Source organism: Notolepis coatsorum (assembly GCF_963971535.1).
Source record: "Notolepis coatsorum genome assembly, chromosome: 6".
NCBI classification, from domain to species: Eukaryota; Metazoa; Chordata; class Actinopteri; order Aulopiformes; family Paralepididae; genus Notolepis; species Notolepis coatsorum.
Window position 1 is genome coordinate 149,404,844 of NC_140170.1, and position 21,644 is coordinate 149,426,487.

The following is a 21,644-nucleotide window of genomic DNA, read 5'->3' on the forward strand; positions in this document are numbered from 1 at the left end:
GCATGGTAGGTATACTTGGCAAATAAAGAGTTTCCTTTCCTTTATCATTAGTGTGGGCTTGATACGGGTAATTGTGATGTTTTCTTTTACATCAATGTACTCTTGTAACAGTAATATCTCCCCGCTTTGAAATAAAAAGCTGGTTTTTCCAGTGGTGCAAAACTCCCACTTAAATATGTAAAGCAATTGGGAGAAGCAGAGCTTGACTCATAGCTCGTAGCTAATCCTTTATTCATAGAAAGTCTCTTGAGAACCTGTCTCATTCAAGACATGGATTCTTTACCTTTTGCTATTAGGCCCCTGGATGTCATGTTGCCTTGAATTCCACTACGCTTCCCCTCCGCCATGTACGTGTGATTAATTTGTTGCGGTCCTACTTGAGTCGCCAGATAAGCAAACGTTAATCTGTCAAGAGCTATAAACCCAGAGCTCTTTGGTTACCCGGCATACATTAGTTTTGTCAATCTGACGGTAATGTGGCATACACTTTTCAAAGTGAGATGAATGTGTAAAAAATAGCAAAAGAAAAATGTTTTGGTCAGAGGGAAAAATCTATTCCTATTCCTACCGATATATGCAGGGTTTTCAGGTAATTAACATTACATATCTCTTGTTGTGGAATTAACACAACATTATGCATACTTTTGACAATAAATAAAATCAGAATTTGTTCTTACTTGCTTGCCTGGGTAAATAAAGGTTATAGAAATGTAAAAAAAAAAAAAGAAAAAATAAATTGAAAACCGATACCGATATTTTCCGATATCACATTTTAATGCCGATATCGGCCGATAATATCGATAGGCCGATAATATCGGACATACCTAATTCCTATATCAATTTTTAGACCCATGAGTTGTTGTCCATGTGGAACCCAACAGCCCAAGGTAAGGATGTGTTTCATTTTTAATTGTATTGTTTTAACAGAGTCGGGGGAGGTGTTGCTCTGACAATATATTTTCGAGGGCTGTGAGATCTGTCAGAAAGTGACAGTCTGTGGACCTGAGCTGAGCTCTAAAGCAGGGATAAAGTGGTGTGATGGACAGAAGATTGACTGAGAATTAAAAAGACTATGAGCCTCTCTCTCCGAGCACCGCAAGGCAGCTGACAGGCGGTGTGTAGAGCAATTCCCTGCCCAGGTTCACAGGGAAAAAGCCTGTCTATAGAAAGACCACGGCTGTACTTCTGAACCAGCGAATGGTAGAAGTACCGCTCCCATGGCAACCTGCGGATCTGGCAGGTTTTTCTTTTGTTTGGTTTTGTTTTAGGTTTATGTTTTTGTCATGTTGGCTTATTTCTCAGGTCATTTTGTTGTGGATTTTAATTAAATGGAGTTGCAATAAGGAGAGTTTTTACTCTAGCTAGAATTTTCAAAATGATATAATATTAAAATGAAAATAAATCGGACATGGACCCTTTGGGTAGAGGTGGTGTGTGTGTATGTGTTTGTGTGTGTGTGTGGTAATTTGTATTGGCAGGCGGTACCCCTGGGGAGAGATTATGTGTGTCTGTCTGTCTGTCTGTCTGTCTGTCTGTCTGTCTGTCTGTCTGTCTGTCTGTCTGTCTGTCTGTCTGTCTGTCTGTCTGTCTGTCTGTCTGTCTGTCTGTCTGTCTGTCTGTCTGTCTGTCTGTCTGTCTGTCTGTCTGTCTGTCTGTCTGTCTGTCTGTCTGTCTGTCTGTCTGTCTGTCTGTCTGTGTGCGTGCGTGCGTGCGTGCGTGCGTGCGTGCGTGCGTGCGTGCATGCGTGTGTGTGTGTGTGTGTGTGTGTGTGTGTGTCCGCAGTTAATCTCGCAAACTCCAGGGCCGATTTGGATGAAACGTTGCATATAAGCTTTAGTGTGAACTTTTGGGGACAGAGCCTTCAGCCTGGCGGGCCCCACCCTCTGGAACTATCTTCCGGCTGGGTTCTGCTCTGCCACATCCTTTAAGACAGCCCCGAAACCCACCTGTTCTCGAAGGAGGCCTACGGCCTCTAGTCATTTCCCTGTCCTGTATCGTTATTATTATTCATTTGACTTATGTCTAATGTGTCCTTTTTTATTATGTTGCTTTGTAAAGCTTCCTTGGGTTTCTTGAAAGGTGCTATATAAATCCAAGCTATTATTATTATTATTATTATTATGAAGTTATTATTATTATTATTATTATTATTATTATTATTATTATTATTATTATTATTATTATTATTATTATTATTATTATTATTATTATTATTATTATTATTATTATTATTATTATTATTATTATTATTATTATTATTATTATTATTATTATTATTATTATTATTATTATTATTATTATTATAATATGCTGAAACTATCTAAGGAACTGAATCCTAGTATTTTATTTGAATTAAGTTCAATCATTGTCCATTGAAAGATTACATTCACTATAAAGTTACACCTTTTGCACACCAGAGGGCGATACTACACAGCTCTCTGGCACCTGTGTACAACATGGCATAGTGACCTATTGTCGTTCATATACAGTATTTATGGATTAAGAATTAGCATTTTTCACCAGCGAATCTCTCAGCACAATTCATCAATATTGTGCTGTCAAAACAGTCTTATGTTTGCAGTATTAGATTTATTTAATGTCCGCTATTGCCTATTGCTAGGCCACTGTCATCATCTTATCAACCAGGAAATGCTTTCCTGAAACCTAGTATAAAAATGACCAATGCACAAGTTACAACAACATTGTATGAAACAAGACGGCTGGTCTGGCCAGAACTCAACAGGTTGAAATCGTGTTACATAATTTTAACTCATGGTCAGAACTAGGGCTGCACTATTAATCGTAAAAAAATCACAATCTCGATTCATAGACCTATGCAATCTCATTTCTAAATGACGACGAATCTGATGTATTTGCATTTGCGTCAAAATGGAGATCAATTGCAAGAGGCAGAAACAGATTAGCCTACTCGGAGCCTAGACAAAGTTTTCAAGCAAACGAGGAAAAAAAGAAATGAGCGACACTATGGAAAATGCCGGTTCTTCCCACGCGGAAAAATGGTGTGCATCATACAGACAGTGGCTCAAACATCGTAAAAGCAGCTACCCTAAATCACTGGACAAGGCTTCAGTGTTTTGGCCACAGGCTACATCTGGCTATACTGTAGGTGAGCTGTCTATTACAATTAATCATGTTTATGAATTTTTTTTATCTATGCCTTTTTTTTCTTTTTTTAACTAAATTTTTATTTGCATTTTTGGATTACAAGCATACAAACAACATCATCTTTGAATATTATTTTCATATCAGTCGGTCTTCCAGGTACATAATACATAGACATAATGTACAACACCGTTAAACAGACATAAACAATAAAGAAAAGATTTTAATACCCAAAAACAGAAATAAAAAATACCGACTTAAGCAAAAGTTCCACAGACATAAATAATAAATTGAAAAAACATAAAACAATTGTCATACCCAAATAATAGAAATAGAAAATACTAACTAAAGCAAAAATGTGCGACATGGGTTCAGAGACCCTCCTTGAACCTCTTTCCTCCTTTACCCTTCGCCCTCTTGTGTTGCATTTGTTTCTTCCTCTGTGATGTCGTTTTCGTTCCCCTTATAATCCTCCCACTTTCCCCATCTTTCCCCAAATTTCTCTTCCTGTAGCCTCAGCATCAGGGCCGGACTGGGGAAATAATTCATACCGGGAGATATAGCGCGAAATATAGCCCCAGTCAGGCCACTTTTTAAGCGGGGGGTCTGGGGGTCCCCCACCAGGATTTTTTTTGTTACAAAGACTTAATTTCCTGCATTCTGGTGAATTTTAGTGCATGTGAATCACAAACTAATGAGCCAACAATTGCTTAGTACAATGTACTGTTATGAACCTCAAATAAAACTGTTGTGGCACTAGCAATGCTACTCTCTCCACCTTCAAAAAGAAAAAAGCAAGAGCACAACATATTTGTCTATTTATTTAGAAGAAAACATAGTGGCACCACATAGATTACAGGATATAGTATACATCAAATTATCGATTAAGCAATGCGACTTGAAATTTGGCCCTCTTTTTTTTTGATCAAATATTTTTATTTTCTTTTCTTTTTTCCAACATGAAACAAAACATATCACAATACAACAACAACAATACATAAAAAGACTTACTCAACACCACATGACAAGACAACTACTGATACAACTGTACAGTGATCATCCTAACATGGACACTCGCTCGTTCTCTTCCCCCCCCCCCTCCCCCCGCTCACCCCAGGACCTCAACATGAGTCACACTCATAATACATCACAATACATCACTCAAAAAAAAAAAAAAAAAAAAAAACAAGAATCAAAACAAACATTTCCAAACTTATATGCGTTCCCTCAACTTTGCCACTGTAGCCAACCAAATTACGATATCAGATTCCCTAACCCCTATAACACGTGCCGTGGATATCTCCAAATAGATCACGTCAAGGTAGGTGAGAAACCATACCTTTGGACAGAGTCTATCTGGATGAAACCAACGTGAGGCAATCAATTTTTTTGCGGCTGTGAGGCCGGCCAAAATTAGTTTTTTCACCTGTATAGAGGTCGGTAATTTAGAGAGATCATTCAGTAATAGTACAGAAGGAGATACAGGTATGGTTAGAGAGAAAATGTCTGCGAGCTGATATGTAACATTTTCCCAAAAAATCACAACAGGAGGGCATTCCCAGTACATATGCATAAATGTACCTGTGGCGCCACTTGGACACAAGGTACACAGAGAGTCAGGTCTGAGACCCATTGAATTCAATCGTCTAGGGGTTAAATAAGTCCTGTGAATAAAATTCAGATGAATCTGTTGGTGATCTGGGTTGTGTGAGGATAACCGAACATTTTCCCAGACTGCATCCCAATCAAAATCTACATCCAACTCCGGAACATCCTTTCTCCAAATCGTATCCAGGGGGAGCTCTTTATACGAGGTCATGAGTAAATGGCGATAAAAGTCAGAGACAAAGCCTCTCGATGTCTCCTTGTCATAAAATAACTTGTGAAAGCGGTGATGCACTAGTGGAGCATCCCATGGCACGCCATGAGCCTTCAGAGCTGCTCTTATTTGTAAATAAAAGAAAAAGGAGGTTCCGGGGAGATCATATCCGTTGGATATATCCTGGAAAGATCGGAGGCCAGAGTTATCAAAGATATCCCCCAATGTGTGGATACCTTTCTTTTCCCATCTAGGGTACCTAATAGGTTGTTGTTCAATAAGGAGAAGATTGTTATTAAATAGAGGGGAATGCGTGTGCCATTGATGGCGGTTTGTACCCACTTTCTGAGTGTCACGCCAAGTTTGGATCACATGTGTGATTAAAGGGCCAAATCTTAATTTACATTGTTTAATTGATATGTTGGTATACACAATATCCTGAAGTCTATATGGGGACACCAACTTCTCCTCCAATGGTCGCCAAGATACAGCTGCTTGAGCATCAAACCAAGTGATCAAAGGTCTCAGAGAGAAAGCCTGAAAATAATATTTAAAGTCTGGAAATGCTAAGCCCCCATCGAGTTTACTCCTTTGGGCAGTTGATCTCTTCAAGCGCGGGCGTTTATTGTTCCAAACGAATTTATACGAGGCAGAGTGCAATTTCTGCCAGTAACCAACAGGAGGAGGTAACGGGAGCATGGAGCTGATAAAGTTAATTCTGGGTAAAATATTCATTTTAATTATTGACGCACGGGCCTGTAATGAATTTTTTAATTTGGACCATCTGTTAAAGTCATTCGTAATCCTGTCACCCAAGCTGGAGTAATTATACCTTACCGTCTGGCCTATAGTGGGGAATATTTCAATCCCGAGACATTTAAAGTGCTCCACCATAAGCATGTTTGCCGGTAAGATGGTAGCCTTCGCAGGCTCATTAAGTGGAAGAAAAGCAGATTTTGGCCAGTTGATCTTAAAGCCGGACAGGCTGCCGAATTCATCTATCACGCCGAGCAGATGAGGTAGAGAGATGGAGGGATTTTGCATAAACAGGAGTACATCATCTGCGTATAAGCTAATATGATGATGTGTGCCCTGAATTGAAATAGGAGACATAATTTGGGATTGTCTTATGTATTGAGCTAGGGGTTCGAGGGATAAAGCGAAGAGTCCGGGACTAAGAGGACAACCCTGTCTAGAAGAACGCGAGACAGAGAAGAGTGGCGAACAGAACTTTCCCGTTAAGATCATGGCCGAAGGCTCAGTGTATAATACTTTGATCATATGAATGAAACCCTCACCCAACCCCATCCTTCTGAGAACTGCCCATAAGTAAGACCACTCCAATCTGTCAAATGCCTTCATTGCGTCCAAGGATATGACCGCTGTAGGGGCTGCAATATCCTTGCTGGCATTAATCACGTGCAGTAACCGTCTGATGTTGTCAGTAACCAGGCGGCCTCTTATGAAGCCGGTCTGATCAGGGTGAACTAGAGATGTCATGTGCTTTTGAAGTCTGGTGGCTAGAACCTTGGCATATAGCTTAAGATCGGCTCCGAGGAGACTTAGGGGCCTGTAGCTGCCACATTCGGTGGGGTCCTTATCCTTCTTGAGTAAAACAGATATAAGTGCCATATTGACATCTCTAGAAAAATTGCCCTCTTTGATTGAGTGTAAGATCATTGAGAGTAATAAGGGGCAGAGTACATCCCAGAATGCAAGATAGAGTTCCGGTGGAATGCCGTCCCATCCGGGAGCCTTGCCCCGTTGCATATCCGCAATCGCCTCTCTAAGTTCAACCAGCGTGATAGGTGCAGCTAACAACCTAGCACTATCTTCTGAGATCTGTGGTAGATTGATTTGATCAAGAAAATCCTCCAGCTTGGTATGATCAAAGACCACCTCTGACTTGTACAGATTGGAATAAAAACAGCGAAATGTATCATTAATCTTTTTTGGGTTGGTGGTTACCTCCCCCTGTTGGTTCTTAATGGAAGGGATATCCGCAAATTGCTCACTGGCACGTATCTTCATAGCTAATAGGTGACTAGGCCTGGAGGCGTGAAAGTAGTAGTGCTGTCTTGTTCTGTGCATCTGAAATTCAGATTGTTGTCTTAAAATAGAGTTAATCTCTTTTTTCACTACCTTAATTTGAAGCTCCAGTCGATTAGAGTAGTTGTGCTGCAAGGAAGAGATCAACATGGCTTGAAGCTTTTCCAGTTCCTCTAGCTTGGAGAGACGTCCCTTGCGGAGATTAGATGCAAAGAGAGTAGTGTTACTTCTGATAAATCCCTTAACCGAATTCCATAGGATTCTGGGGTCCTGTACAGAGCCAACATTAAACTGTAGGAATTCAGTGAGCTTCTCTTTAAATTGCAAGTTAAACTCTTCGTTTTTCAGAAGTGTTGAGTTAAAACGCCATCTAGGGGCACGGGATGTTATTTTACTGAGTGAACCTTTGAGGAGGATACCTTTGTGGTCTGAGAGTGCTATGGGCACTAAGTCAACATCAAAGCTATCAAAGAGATGTGGGGAAGAAAAAACATAATCAATTCTGGAAGAGGTCTTATGTCTCGACGAGAAGAAGGAGTAATCCCTCGCAGATGGGTTGAGCGAACGCCACATATCAATTACCCCTGTGTCCTTAGACCAGGCCTGTAGGGCTGTGGTAGCTTGCTTCTGATCAGAGTTTTCCGTGTGATTGGATCTATCGATCAATGGATCCCAAACTGCATTAAAATCAGCTCCTACTATTAAAGAGTAATCAGGTAGTTTCAACATAGCTGAAGTTAGTGCAGCATAAAAGTTAGCGTCATACAAATTAGGGGCGTATGCAGAAATCAGCGCAATTTTCCGGTTAGAGCATTCTATTTTAGCAATAGTGATTCGACCATTTGCATCAGACCACACATCTAACAGTTTAATATTCAAATTTTTCTTCGCCACTATGGCTACCCCTCGGGTCTTGGTGCCAAAAGAAGAAGAACTTATGTTATGATAAAATTTATTTGCCAATTTTGCATTATCCGCCAATAAAAGATGAGTTTCACTCAGCAAAGCCAGATCCACTTGCTTCCTCTTTAGCCACGTTAGTACACTTGTGCGTTTATGTGGTATATTGAGACCCTGTGTATTCCAGATCAGGATATTCAAATTAGCCATAGTCTAAAAGGGATGCAGTGTGGTTGAATGTAATTCGTTTGGAGTAGAAAACTATAATAGATACATATTCACTTGTTAAGGTTCCATTGAGTACCGAGAGTGAGCGTGAAAACAAAAATAAAACAGAGCGAGTCGACTGAAAAGAAAAACAAAAAACACAATCCCCCATTCCCTCCCCCCTCCCCCCACTACTATAATTTCTCCTATCCGGAGATTAAGCTGCATCCCACCTGGTCGTCTGCAAACTAAAACGCAAACAGCCAGGTAAAAAGCAGACTTCCTTCTCAGTGGCTACACGCCACGCTCCCACAACAGTAAAAAAAAAAAAAGTATAATTAAATGCCTCTAAAAGGTAGAGAGGAGGAAAAAATAAAAAATAAAAATAATAATAATAATAATAATAATAATAATAATAATAATAATAATAATAATAATAATAATAATAATAATAATAATAATAATAATAATAATAATAATAATAATAATAATAATAATAATAATCATAATCATAATCATAATCATAATCATAATAATAATAATAATAATAATAATAATAATAATAATAATAATAATAATAATAATAATAATAATAATAATAATAATAATAATAATAATAATAATGATAATAATAATAATAATAATAATAATAATAATATCAATAATAATAATTATTATCATTATTGTTAAACCGTAGTGGTTTAATTAAGTTTAAACAAGTCGACACACACACCCACAATTGCATGATAACAAATGGGCAGCACATCCTGCAAACTGGGGAGGGCGCAACATTGACTATTAGTCTATTGTTTCTTAAAGTTCGCTCTTAAAACTCAGAGCAGAGGGTACCTGCCAATGTACAGTTTCCTCCCCCTCAAATGTATGTATTCTCCTGTATGTCATAAATGTATGGCTGCCGCAGCACTATATATCTGCATGTAACAAACGTTTATGAATTAAGATTTGAAAATGAAAATGAAGCTAAATAAATTAAATGCATTCCTACATGCTGCACATACATACGCTGTAAATGGGCTTTTGGGTGAAGTAATAATAAGTGCATGCTTACACCTGCAGCCCAAGCATATACGCAAAAAAATATATACAGAAAGAAAAAAGAAAAAATACTTTAGATGAAAGAATAAATGCTGTATTCATGTTGCACTTACAAATGCAGTGGGGCTTTAAGCTAAATAAATTAAATGCATTCCTATACATGCTGCAAAGTTGTAAATGGGCTTATGGGTGAAATAATAATAAGTGCATGCTTAAACTGTGCATTCACACACACACACACACACACTGCACGAATGCATGTGCACTCACACACATTCATGCAGCCATGTGCATGCATTTGCAAGCCTAACACCACCCTAATTAAAAAACGTGCATACTTGGAGCCAATAACATGATGGCCACATGTAGCCTATAGAGTACATGTCCACAGTATATGCTCGAATAGGCTTTAGATTAAATAATAGGAAGTAGATATGCATGTGTGCTCACACACACACATAGGCTTTAGGTGAAATAATAAGTATGCATGAATGCACACACCCACAAAAGAATGCAAACGCAAGATCCAAGAAAGAGAAAGATGAGTATCTTTCTGTGTGTTTTAGTCATATGTTCGGCAGATTGACGTGCAGAATTTAAACCCTACTAGTTAATTTAATGAGTTTTGGTCTGTGAGACAAAGTCAAAAACAACAGTCTGGGCTCGTGACAGTGTTTTTAAATACTTAAGCCAAATATCTTTGCTAAACCAATATTAGACAGTGTGCGCGGCCCAGTCAGGCCTGGTCATCGGGCCTCAGATTACGGCGTCAGGCTATGTGCATGAAATGAGCCTTGAAACTAAAAAGATTAGTGTGACAAACTGCAGTTTTTTCAATACTCGTTTTGATAGACTATTATTATACTTGAATCTCAGAATTTGCATACTTTATTTAATTGTCACGCGAAAACGCATAATAACAAGCTGCAATAGTAATGCAAATAGTTTAAAAAAAAAGAGAACAAGTGATAATGATAATGATAATAATAATAATAATAATAATAATAATAATAATAATAATAATAATAATAATAATAATAATAATAATAATAATAATAATAATAATAATAATAATAATAATAATAATAATAATAATAATAATAATAACAATAATAAATAAAGCCCGCTAATTAACCTATATTAGGACAGTGTTGACAAATAGAACGAAACCATTAAGCTGCACTGCATGTGCATATTGATCAAACGGCAAACGCAACCAAGTTGGCTGTTGACAGTTATTTAGTGATAGTTTCTCCTCCAATATTAGTAGTAGGCATAGCCTATAGTATAGGTGAGAAAAAAAAATTAAACAGAGAAGAAACAGTTCAAGTGTTCATAGAACAGTCACTTAGCTGATCCGTCGTTTGTCCGCTGCAAGACTGGCCTTAGTCTTCAACAGTTGCTGGGACGCTTTTATTCGCTTTTGGAAGGAGATTGTTCTCTTTGAGAAATACATCAGCGTCCTCCTTTGAGTGACACATTGTTTGTTTCCCTTTGAAGTCGATCTGTAACGACGAGGGCCAACGCATTCTGTAGACAATGTTATTGTCTTGTAGGGCGATTTTGGCCTCAAGAAACATCTCTTTCCTCTTTTTTTGAATAGACGCTGGAATGTCTTGGAATATTTGGCTTTTCGCGTTTTCAAATGTGAGGGAACGCTTCTCTCTGGCCAGCTGTTGGATCTTGTTTTTCTCCTGGAGACGAAGAAAGCGAACCCAAACATTGCGAGGTGGACGGCCTGCGGCTGGACGCGTGTTTGGGGCCCGGTGTGCTGCTTGTAGTTCGATGCGCCTCGGGAGCGGAGCGTCGGAGCCGAACAGATTCGAGAAGAAAGTCTCAAAAAAGGCGATTGGATCAGGACCTTCTCTCCCCTCAGGAAGACCGTGGATTTTGAGGTTAAACATTCTACTGCGGTTTTCCAGGTCAGTGTTTTTCTCCGTCAGATATAGGACTTCTTTTTCGAGTTTCTGAAGTCGGCTGTCAGCTTGTTGGGTGTGGTCCTCGACGTCACTGACCCGCTGTTCAATTGTCTCGACTCTTGTTGTCAAACCTGTCAGCTTACCATCCATGGCTGTCAAGGCAGATTGAATTTTATCCACTTGGTAGGCAATTCTGTTTGAGACATCAGTCCCGTCTTTGATTGCCTTCATTAAATCACCTAGATTTAATGCCGCTGAGTCTGTCATGACTATTGGCGGCGTGTGACGTATCCGTCGTCTTGGCTGGATATCTGCAAGCGTGTCGGGAGGGCCTTGGCTTCGTAGACCTTTACTCATTTAATAAATGACATTTATATTAAATCCGACAATAAACGAAATGTCCAAGCAGGCAGGGCGGTTTCAGTCTAACAGTGACATTAGTCAACTATTTAGAAAAGCATTTAGGTTAGTATAATAAGATTGGCATCGGGAGCACAGGGAGCGTGCGTCTACCCTCTAGCACAGCATTCTGGGTCTCTCAACTCTAGGTTTGACTCCTGTCTAAAATTTGGCCCTCTTATAACACATGTGATTCGGATATGGCGTGACACACAGAAAAAATTTACTAACCAACACAAATGGCATAGCCATTCTCCTATATTTAATAACAATGCACTCCTTATTGCACAACGACCTATCAGATATCCCAAATGGGAAAAGCAAGGCATACATACATTGGGAGATATATTCAACAAACAGGGTTTCTGTAGCTATCATGAAATTCAGAACAGATTTAACCTCACCAGCTCCACTTATTATTTCTATATACAGTTATTAGCAACTTTGAAGGCTCATGGAGTCCCATTAAAGATACCACTTGAGCACCACAGATATCACAAATTCTTCTATGAAAGGGAGACATCGAGAGGCTTCGTATCTGACTTTTATCATCACTTACTAACGTCTTCGTATGGAATCCTTCCCCTAGACTCAGTTTGGAGGAGGGATATACCAGACTTGAAAGTAGATTTTGATTGGCAAGAAGTCTGGGCAAACATTCGACTAGCGTCACGCAACCCGGACCATCAACAGATTAATCTTAATTATATTCATAGGACTTACCTGACACCTATAAGATTGAACCGAATGGGGCTTAAACAAGACTCTCTATGCTCCTTGTGTCTAAGAGGTGATATAGGTACATTTATGCATATGTATTGGGAATGCCCCCCTGTTAAGATATTCTGGGAAGAAGTCACTACGCAATTATCAGAATCTTTTTTTCTGAACATACCTGTAATGCCTTCTGTATTGTTGTTGAATGATGTTTCGCAGTTAGCAGCCTCTATACAGCTAAAGAGACTAATTTTGACCGGTCTTACGGCTGCTAAAAAGTTGATAGCATCACGATGGATTCAACCGGATAAAATGTGCCGGAAGGTATGGGTTCTTACATATCTCGATTGTGATTTATTTAGAGATATCTACAGCAAGAATTTTAGGTGTCAATGAAGACAGCATTGCAATCTGGTTAGAAGTGGTGGAGAGAATAAAGGTTAGCATATGAATTGTAATCTCTGGTTAGAAACGAATAATGGATGGATTATCCAATGGGGGTCCTGAGGGGGGGACGAAGAGCATATGGATTATGTATATATCTCGTAACCTACATTTATTGATTCAAATACAGGAATGTATATTCCTATGATTTATTGAGATATTTACTGTTAATGTTTGTCTTGTCAAAAAAATTATAAAAAAATGTGTTAAAAAAAAAGATGATCAAAGTGGTGGCAGGGAATGTGTTAAGCATCACCCCCAAAACGGGGCCATTTTTATTTTTGTTTTTGACGACTGCATACGTTTTTTTGCAAAGCTTAGTGTTGAGTATTGTTTTGAAGAGAATGAAAAGACCGTCCTGGACTCCGTTCGATGCAGTTTCAACAAAGTTTATTGAATGTACACCGAAAACCATACTCTGGCCGATAAAGGTGGAACCTCTCTCTGAGTTGTCTACCGTTCCCAAGACCCAGTCACTCCTTACTGTATATCCTAAAACATTATTTGTTGGAAGCAAACCACTCCCCACAGATGGTTTGACACTCTCTTTGGTCTTTCCTAGGCAAAATCCTGGCTCCAAGAGGATAAATGTATGGTGCATACAAATCAGTATTGACACGCTTGGCCGTAAATTCAACCTACAGGTTAAAGAATAGTTAATCTAAGGTCACCACAGTTTCCTCACCAGATGCTTAAACTAAAATCCCTTAAAACGCACAGAATATGAATAAGCAGTTTGTTTCATATACAAATACACTACATTAGCTTTATACTTTATACTTTATCCTTTATACTACATTTATACTACATTCTGAAGTTGCTAAAGCAAAAAAGAAGAATCACTTTGAGTGCTAATGAAATAGAGTAACAGAGGTTTGATCATGCAGGTAAAAGTAACAGGTAACAGGTAACAGGTAAAAGTAGTTTGTACTCACATTTCTGTTTAGTGGTTGCCAGATTCCTGTTTTTAAGTTCCAGCATAGAGGTATGAGCTGGAAAACCCAGCGGTTCCATAGCCTGGAGTCATATGTAGTACAGGTCAAAATGTTCAAAAAATCCATAAAAAGATTTGTGCTTGAGAAAGGTTTGGTAAAGTGTGTACCGGTAAAAAATAGCGTGATTATCCAAGATGGCCGTCCACTTCAATTCATTCTGACGCTTGAGTCACAACAACGGACATCTTTGTCAACTTTCACCATCTTGCCCCACTCTCACCCGCTCGGCTGCAGTCTCTTTCGGAGCGAACGCTCGTTGGCTACAATGGTGATCAATCATTTTCGCCATCAGCGGTGATTGGTCAGCTCTAGACCATTCAGAACCAGAAGGGGTCATTTGACAGAGCGGCCTGTTAAATGGCGCTCGCCGGATATATCTCAAACCCTGCCTTCTTTTCTTGATCCTCCAATGACAAACAAAGAGGGCAGGATCGAAAGGCGGCAAATTCAACTTTCGAATGGTGCATTGGATGATCGTCGGAAAAAAAACAGCCCTGACCCGTTAGACGAGTGCAAAGTGCCGCGACGTGCACGCGAGTGCGTGACAACCCGACGTCAGGCCATCCGACGAGGGCCATTAAGAGGTTAACTCATGGTCAGAACTCAACAGATTGAAATCGTGTTACATACTGTTTCAATAGAATTCTTTAATATATATTTTTATATATATATTTTATATTTATATATAGTGGTATAACGCATGTATACCTTGATCTGACAAAACTGGCGGTTGAAGGGGGCGGTCGATTTTTTCCCCTTGGTAGATTTTTTTTGTCAAATCAGTTGTGCAATAGTCAATTTTGGTGAGTTGTTTCTATACAATTAACTTATGACATTTAGGTAACATTAATGAACAATGGAGACAACTACACAGTATGTAAGTAGTAAACCTATCTTTTTATTCCAGTCGATCATAATGATCATGATCATACTACGGAGCGCTCACTGCGAGTCTCGGTGCGTACTGCGTTCTGAGAGAGAGAGAGAGAGAGAGAGAGAGAGAGAGAGAGAGAGAGAGAGAGAGAGAGAGAGAGAGAGAGAGAGCCACGGTGCCTTTGATTATCGCGGCTATTTTATTATCTTCTACTTCTTTTTACTTTGATTTACTATCGAAGCGGACATGGCCAGTCACCAGTGGCCACCCTCATTTCACTGCATTCCTTGTGTATGTATGTGACAAATACACCTCTTGAATCTTGAATCTTGACATATTCAATCAGTTTCAGTAACTACAGAACAGTATATATTCTTATAGACTCACTTGTTGTGCTGCATCACGTTGGAAGAGCCGCAAGCCGCCGCGTCAGCGTGTCGCGCTTAACCCTTCAAGAAGCTTTGTGGTCCAGGCTTGAACTTTCCATAAAAGTGTCCATATAAATCCATTTTGTTAGATCCAACACTGTCTGAATGTACAGTATCTTGTGATTATTATCAATTTCCAACAACAACTACTAGCCGACCGCATGCATCGTGGTATTTTCCTGGTGGACCCTCGACGTGATTCGGGACATGATGTCACGTGCCACGCAGTGGCGAATCCTTATGGAAGCCAACGGAAGCCATGCCTCCCTATTAAAATATGAATTAATATCAAATATGAAATATGAAGAAAAAAAAAACATATATATATATATAATTTTTTTTTAATATAGTTTACATTCTTTTTCATCTGTGCATCTGTGTTATATATATATATTTTTTTTTAAATGTCTCCCTCTTCTCCTTCTCACTCCCTCTAACACACTGTCAGACTCACTGTGCTCACTGCAGCTATAGAGGAGAGGAGGCAGGGGGTAGGTCTCTTTCTCCAGCCTCAACCATGTGATTCATGTATCTAGAGTCCAAATCCGATCCTAGCCAATCAGATTCGAGCTGACTGCCACACCCTAAAAGTTTAAAACGGGGCTGTGAGAAGAATCCTGAGTGTGGCCTCCCCTCTGCACACCTCCCCTCTGCACTCTGAACATTGTATTAACCCGTGACTGCTCCCACGGGCCGAATATTGCCCCGATCCTCGCAAGATTAAATCCACGAGTACCTCTCGGCGTGCCGAAGCTTTTCCTAAATCACTTCCATCATCGAAAACGAGGGGAAAAGGTCGGCTCGCGACCCTGAAAATGTTGCGTGATTTTAAAAACGCTGTATTAAGTGAGCCTATTATGGGATCCACGCGAGCTTTCTATCGTGGAAACATCTGGGCGTCCCGCAACTTTTACTCATTCACATGTAGCCCCGAAAATGCTTAGAAAAGGAAAAGCGAAAGCGTGGAATAAACTCGCCGAAACGGAAAAGTGTCCCACGGGCGCGCCGTGATTCCGATCCGCGTGAAAATATTCACGGCCATAGAGGAGACCGTGGGACACCTTTTTGCAACCGAATATGTGTCTCGAATTTGCTCCCACGCGGCGCGCAAAATCATGCAAGGAAAAGTCGGACCAAAAATGAACCAATGCTCCAGCAGTATTAATGACCCTGGTGTAAACAAGACAAACGTCTTTCTCTGGTCTGCATCCCCTTATACAATTGTGTGTATTGAGCCGTACTGTATTGTACCCATTCTGCAATCTGTTAAATAAATAAAAATAAAGTTTGACTGGCCGCCGAGCCATACTGTAGTGTACATGGTGACTGCTTGAAAAAAAAAAAAAAAAAAAAAAAAGTTAATAAAAGTTTTTAATATTTTTTTTTTAATTATTATTTTTTTGCTTCCCCTGTTATTTTACCCACGCGACGCCACTGGTGCCACGCTCAGCCAATAGACTACTTCGAGCGCTAGAGAAAAGCGCTCTCAGATCGTATTTGAAGACGCTGATTGGATTAAATTTAGTTGCATGTTGCCCTGTAAGTTGCGCACTGACGCTGTTTAGCGTCCGAGAAAAGAGAGGGAAGGGGGCCAGGGGGGGGTGAATAGGACGCACAAACAATTATTTCTTCTTCTTCTTTCCACCAGGGGGGGCAGCGCCCTAGCGCCCGCTATGGACCAGCCACAACTGCTCAACCTATTGTGATTCCATTCTCGAGTTACAAGACGAAACATCCAGCGAGCGTCATTTGACAAGACATTCTAACGAGTGACAATGTCCGTTTGTGAGTGGTCCTGAACTGACCAGTCACCGCTGATGGCAAAAATTATTGACCACCGTTGTAGCCAAGGAGCACCTGCTCCGAAAGCGATCCCAGACGAGTGCTGAGAGTGGGGGAAGGTGACACAAGAAGACGAGAAGAAGTCCATTGTTTTGACTAGAGCATCGAAATTAATGACAGCGGATGGCCATTTTGGATAATCATGCCGAATTTTTACTGGTACACTGTCACATACAAAGGTCTATAAATATAACACAAAATACCCTGGACCGGGCTGTTGTTAAGCCAACCCGTCCAGTATGTGCTTTTAGCACGGGTCCCGGTAGGAGGAAATAATAAAGACGTTTTCCAAAAAGTAAATAGTGGTATTTATTCTGTATCCAACGCAAACGGGGAATGAAACCCACAATGAAAAATAGACACAAGGGGAGGGGCGAACAGAACAGGGATAACAGTAAATACAAACAAGCACAGTTAACACATTCAGGGCCATTGGGATTAGACGGGGCCCACTCTATACGGCCAGCATATCAAAACAAACTTTCATTGTGCGTGAGGCTGTTTTAGGTCGCTTTCACACAGGGGCTGTTTGGTCCGGACTTTCGGACCAGAATTCGATAGTCCGGTTTTTCGGGTTTGTGTGAATGCGTGTCGAACTCGGTTCGCGGACCAAACAGGCGAACTCTGGTCCGCCTGAAAACGTCGGTCTCGGTTCTGATAGTTTTAGTTCATTGATCTAGTAATATTTGATGTCAATATCTTATATATCTGTGCACCCATTGTCTCCCCATGCTGTAGGACCGTGACTCTGTGTCTCCCTCCACCCACACACACACAGGGCCCCCTGTACATCCTGACTGGGTTATCGTCTGTGGCTCCCTCCTCACACACGCACACGCGCCTCACACACACACATCCTCCTCTTCCGACGCGCACACGCACACACACACACGCACGCGCACACATCTCCCCCACCCAGCTGTCAGGGCCGTGATTTGTGGGGATGTTGTTCGAGACTAGGGGTCTCTCCTTGTCTACATCTGGAACCCATTAGCCCCCCTTCTGAAACAAGCACACACACCGACTAGCACACACACACCACACACACACATACATACACACACAAATACATACACACACCCCTCCCCTTCTCTCCCCATCCAAGAGGGTATATATGTCATGTAATGTGGATATTCTTTCTTCTGATGCTGGCGAGGAGCTGAGCCCATGGGCTGCAGGAGGAGAGTTCTCTTCTTCTCTGTGTGATGAAATAAAGACTCCGTTTGAAATACTCTGTCGTTCCGCGAATCTTTTGGTCGACTGGTCCACGACCATATCAATTAAGAACTCACGAGGGACAGGTTATCCCTTTCAGTTCGGCTTCATCGGACCAAACGCAAACCAAATATAGGAAGTGATTATTATTACCACTGCTCGCAGCACTCACTGCAAAACAAGCACACTGCATCTAATCTCTCTATCTATCTATCTATCTATCTATCTATCTATCTATCTATCTATCTATCTATCTATCTATCTATCTATCTATCTATCTATCTATCTATCTATCTATCTATCTATCTATCTATCTATCTATCTATCTATCTATCTATCTATCTATCTATCTATCTATCTATCTATCTATCTATATATCTAACTGTGCATCTTGGGAAGAAGGAAGAAAAAACGCGGCTTATTATTATTACCGAGGCGCACGGCATTGGATCAATGGATCAATGCCACGTCAATACTATTATTACCTTACCACTGCTCGCAGCATTCATTCACTGCAAAACAAGCACACTGCATCTATCTATCTATCTATCTATCTATCTATCTATCTATCTATCTATCTATCTATCTATCTATCTATCTATCTATCTATCTATCTATCTATCTATCTATCTATCTATCTATCTATCTATCTATCTATCTATCTATCTATCTATCTATCTATCTATCTATCTATATATCTGTGCATCTTGGGAAGAAGGAAGAAAAAACGCGGCTTATTATATTATTAATAAAACAGCTACTTGTGGGCACTCATAAAAACACCGTGGTCTACAAGTTGTTTAGCGAGAGGATGGTGGTAATGTGCTTCAATAGAACAATGGATCAATGCCATGTCAAAACTCGCCTCCGCTGGGACTCGCAGTCCACACACTGTCAGACACACACACACGCACGCGCGCGCACACACGGGCTCGCAGCCACACACACATTTCCACTGTCCAATAGACAAGCGCCCTTTTCGACCGCGTGACATTGTTCAGAAGGTTTGCGGCGCCTCACAGATTTCTATGTGAACGCAGGCGAACCAAATGAAGAATGCAACAATGTTGCAACTTCACCCCCAGAACCGCACCGAGTCCACCAAAACTATATGTGAAAGCGACCTAAGCTAAATCTTTTTTTTTTTATATATTTTTTTTTATTATTTTTTAAACAAACACATAAACATAAACATGACAACATAAAATTAGATATACAGCATTAATGAACAGTGCACATCCAATGAAATTACCATTTAAATAAATGTAATATACAAGGTATACACCTAATACTTGCTATCTAATACCCTATACATATATGCTCTCGCTCGCTTCCCCCCCCCCCCCCCCCCCGGGCCCCCCCCTTGGATAATCCATCCATCATCATTCGCTCCTAACCAGGCACTACCATTCAAATGCTAGTTTTTATTCTCTCCACCACTTCTAACCACCTTATAATTTTGGATTCACTGAGACCCAAAATTCTTGCTGTAGATATTTCTAGATAAATCACTTCGAGATATGTAAGAAACCAGACCTTCCGGCAAATATTTTCCGGTTGAAACCATCGTGATGCTATCAGCTTTTTAGCCACTGTGATACCAGATAAAACCAATCTCTTTAGCTGTATAGGGACCGCAAACTCGAAAACATCATTCAACAGTAATACAGAGGGGTGTACAGGTATATTCAGAGTTAAGAGATTTGATAATTGCTGGGTCACTTCTTTCCAGAATATCTTAACTGGTGGGCAATCCCAGTACATGTGCATAAATGTACCCTCATCCCCATTTGTACATAAGGAGCATCTGGAGTCTTGTTTAAGACCCATTCTGTTCAGTCTTATAGGAGTCAGGTATGTCCTATGAATATAGTTAAGATTGATTTGTTGATGGTCCGGGTTACGTGACGCAAGTCGAACATTTGCCCAAGCTTCTTGCCAATCAACATTTATTTCCAGGTCTGGTATATCCCTCCTCCAGATTGAGTCTAGGTGGAGGATTTCATACGAGGACGTTAGTAATTGATGATAAAAATCTGATACGAAACCTCTCGATGTCTCTCTTTCATAGAAGAATTTGTGGTATCTGTGGTGTTCAATTGGTATCCTTAATGGGACACCATGAGCCTTCAAACATAACAATAACTGTGCGTAAAAATAATATGTGGAACTGGTGAGATAAATTTTTTTGTGTATTTCCTCATAACTACAATAACCCTGTTTGTTGAAAACATCTCCTAATGTGTGTATGCCCTGCTTTTCCCATCTAGGGAATCTTATAGGTCGTTTTCCAATCAGAAGTGCATTGTTATTGAATAAGGGAGTATGATTATGCCATTTATGTGGGTTAGAATATTTTTTTTGTGTTTCACGCCATATCCGGATCGCATGAGTAATAATGGGGCCAAATTCCAGTTTGCATTGCTTAATTGATAATTTGGTGTATACTATGTCCTGCAGTCTATGTGGTGTTACTAAATTTACTTCTAAATTTCTCCAGGATACTGATGCTTGGGGATCAAACCAGGTTGTCAGTGGTCTTAAAGTGTACGCCTTAAAGTAGTGGAAAAAATCGGGAAATGCCATACCTCCGTCGGCTTTGTTTCTCTGTGCGGTGGATCTTTTTATACGTGGTGGTTTGTTATTCCAAATAAATTTGTATGAGGAAGAGTGTAATTTTTTGGAGGGGGTAACGGTAGCATTGAGCTGATGAAGTTGATTCTAGGTAAGACATCCATCTTAACTATTGAAACCCGTGCCTGTACTGAGTTTTTAAGTTTTGACCACTTGTAGAGCTAAATCTATACTTTATATTATTGCTATCTGTCCATTCTCATTGTCAATTGACACTATAAACCGTCCCTTCAATATGCCTTCAATAAAAAAAAATTCCTTCAATACGTTCCCATTTTATAGCGTCGTGAATATGAACGTTATAGCAGAATGTTCTGGGGTATTTCCTGGAACGCGGGTTATAGGGCGCTAAGCTAATAACGTTAAATCGAATGGCGTTTCGGCTATAGACAAGCTAGAGCTAAAACTCAGAATGCATATTGTCGGTATCATGGTCCAGCATGAATGCATGAAAGGGGGGGGGGGGGGGGTGGGGCGGGGGACGTCATTTCTAATGATTGATTTCCAATAACGGCATTAGCCTCAGTAGCCTTATTCGCTGACCGGGTGGATGGCTATGAGAGCAAGGCCCGATCGGGCTGTAATTGACGTCAAATCGATCTTACCTGTGGCCGGTTGGATCCCAAAAAGGATTTCCCAGTTATCGATCGCCATCTGGTAGATCCATATGTTCATTGGCTGATGGTATATTCCTTTACTGCATACTGAATTCAGCGTCCCAAAAACTATTCCAGGCCATCGGCTACACGCATAGCTTTAGGCTAACAGAAAAGCCCATTCATAAAAAAAAGAAATTAAACACCGGTCTGTAACAGGGAACACTGCATTATCGAGACAGCGCCCCTATGAGGATATGGCCGGTAATGCACTTTTCCGAATTCCAAGAGTAGGGTAAATCTGCAGTGCCGCTCGGTGACACATATAAGTGTGTCACAGTCACACAAACAAATACATATTTATGTTTGGTAAGCCGGGATGACCACCCAGCAACACAATAACACATGCAAGACAGGCTATATTCAC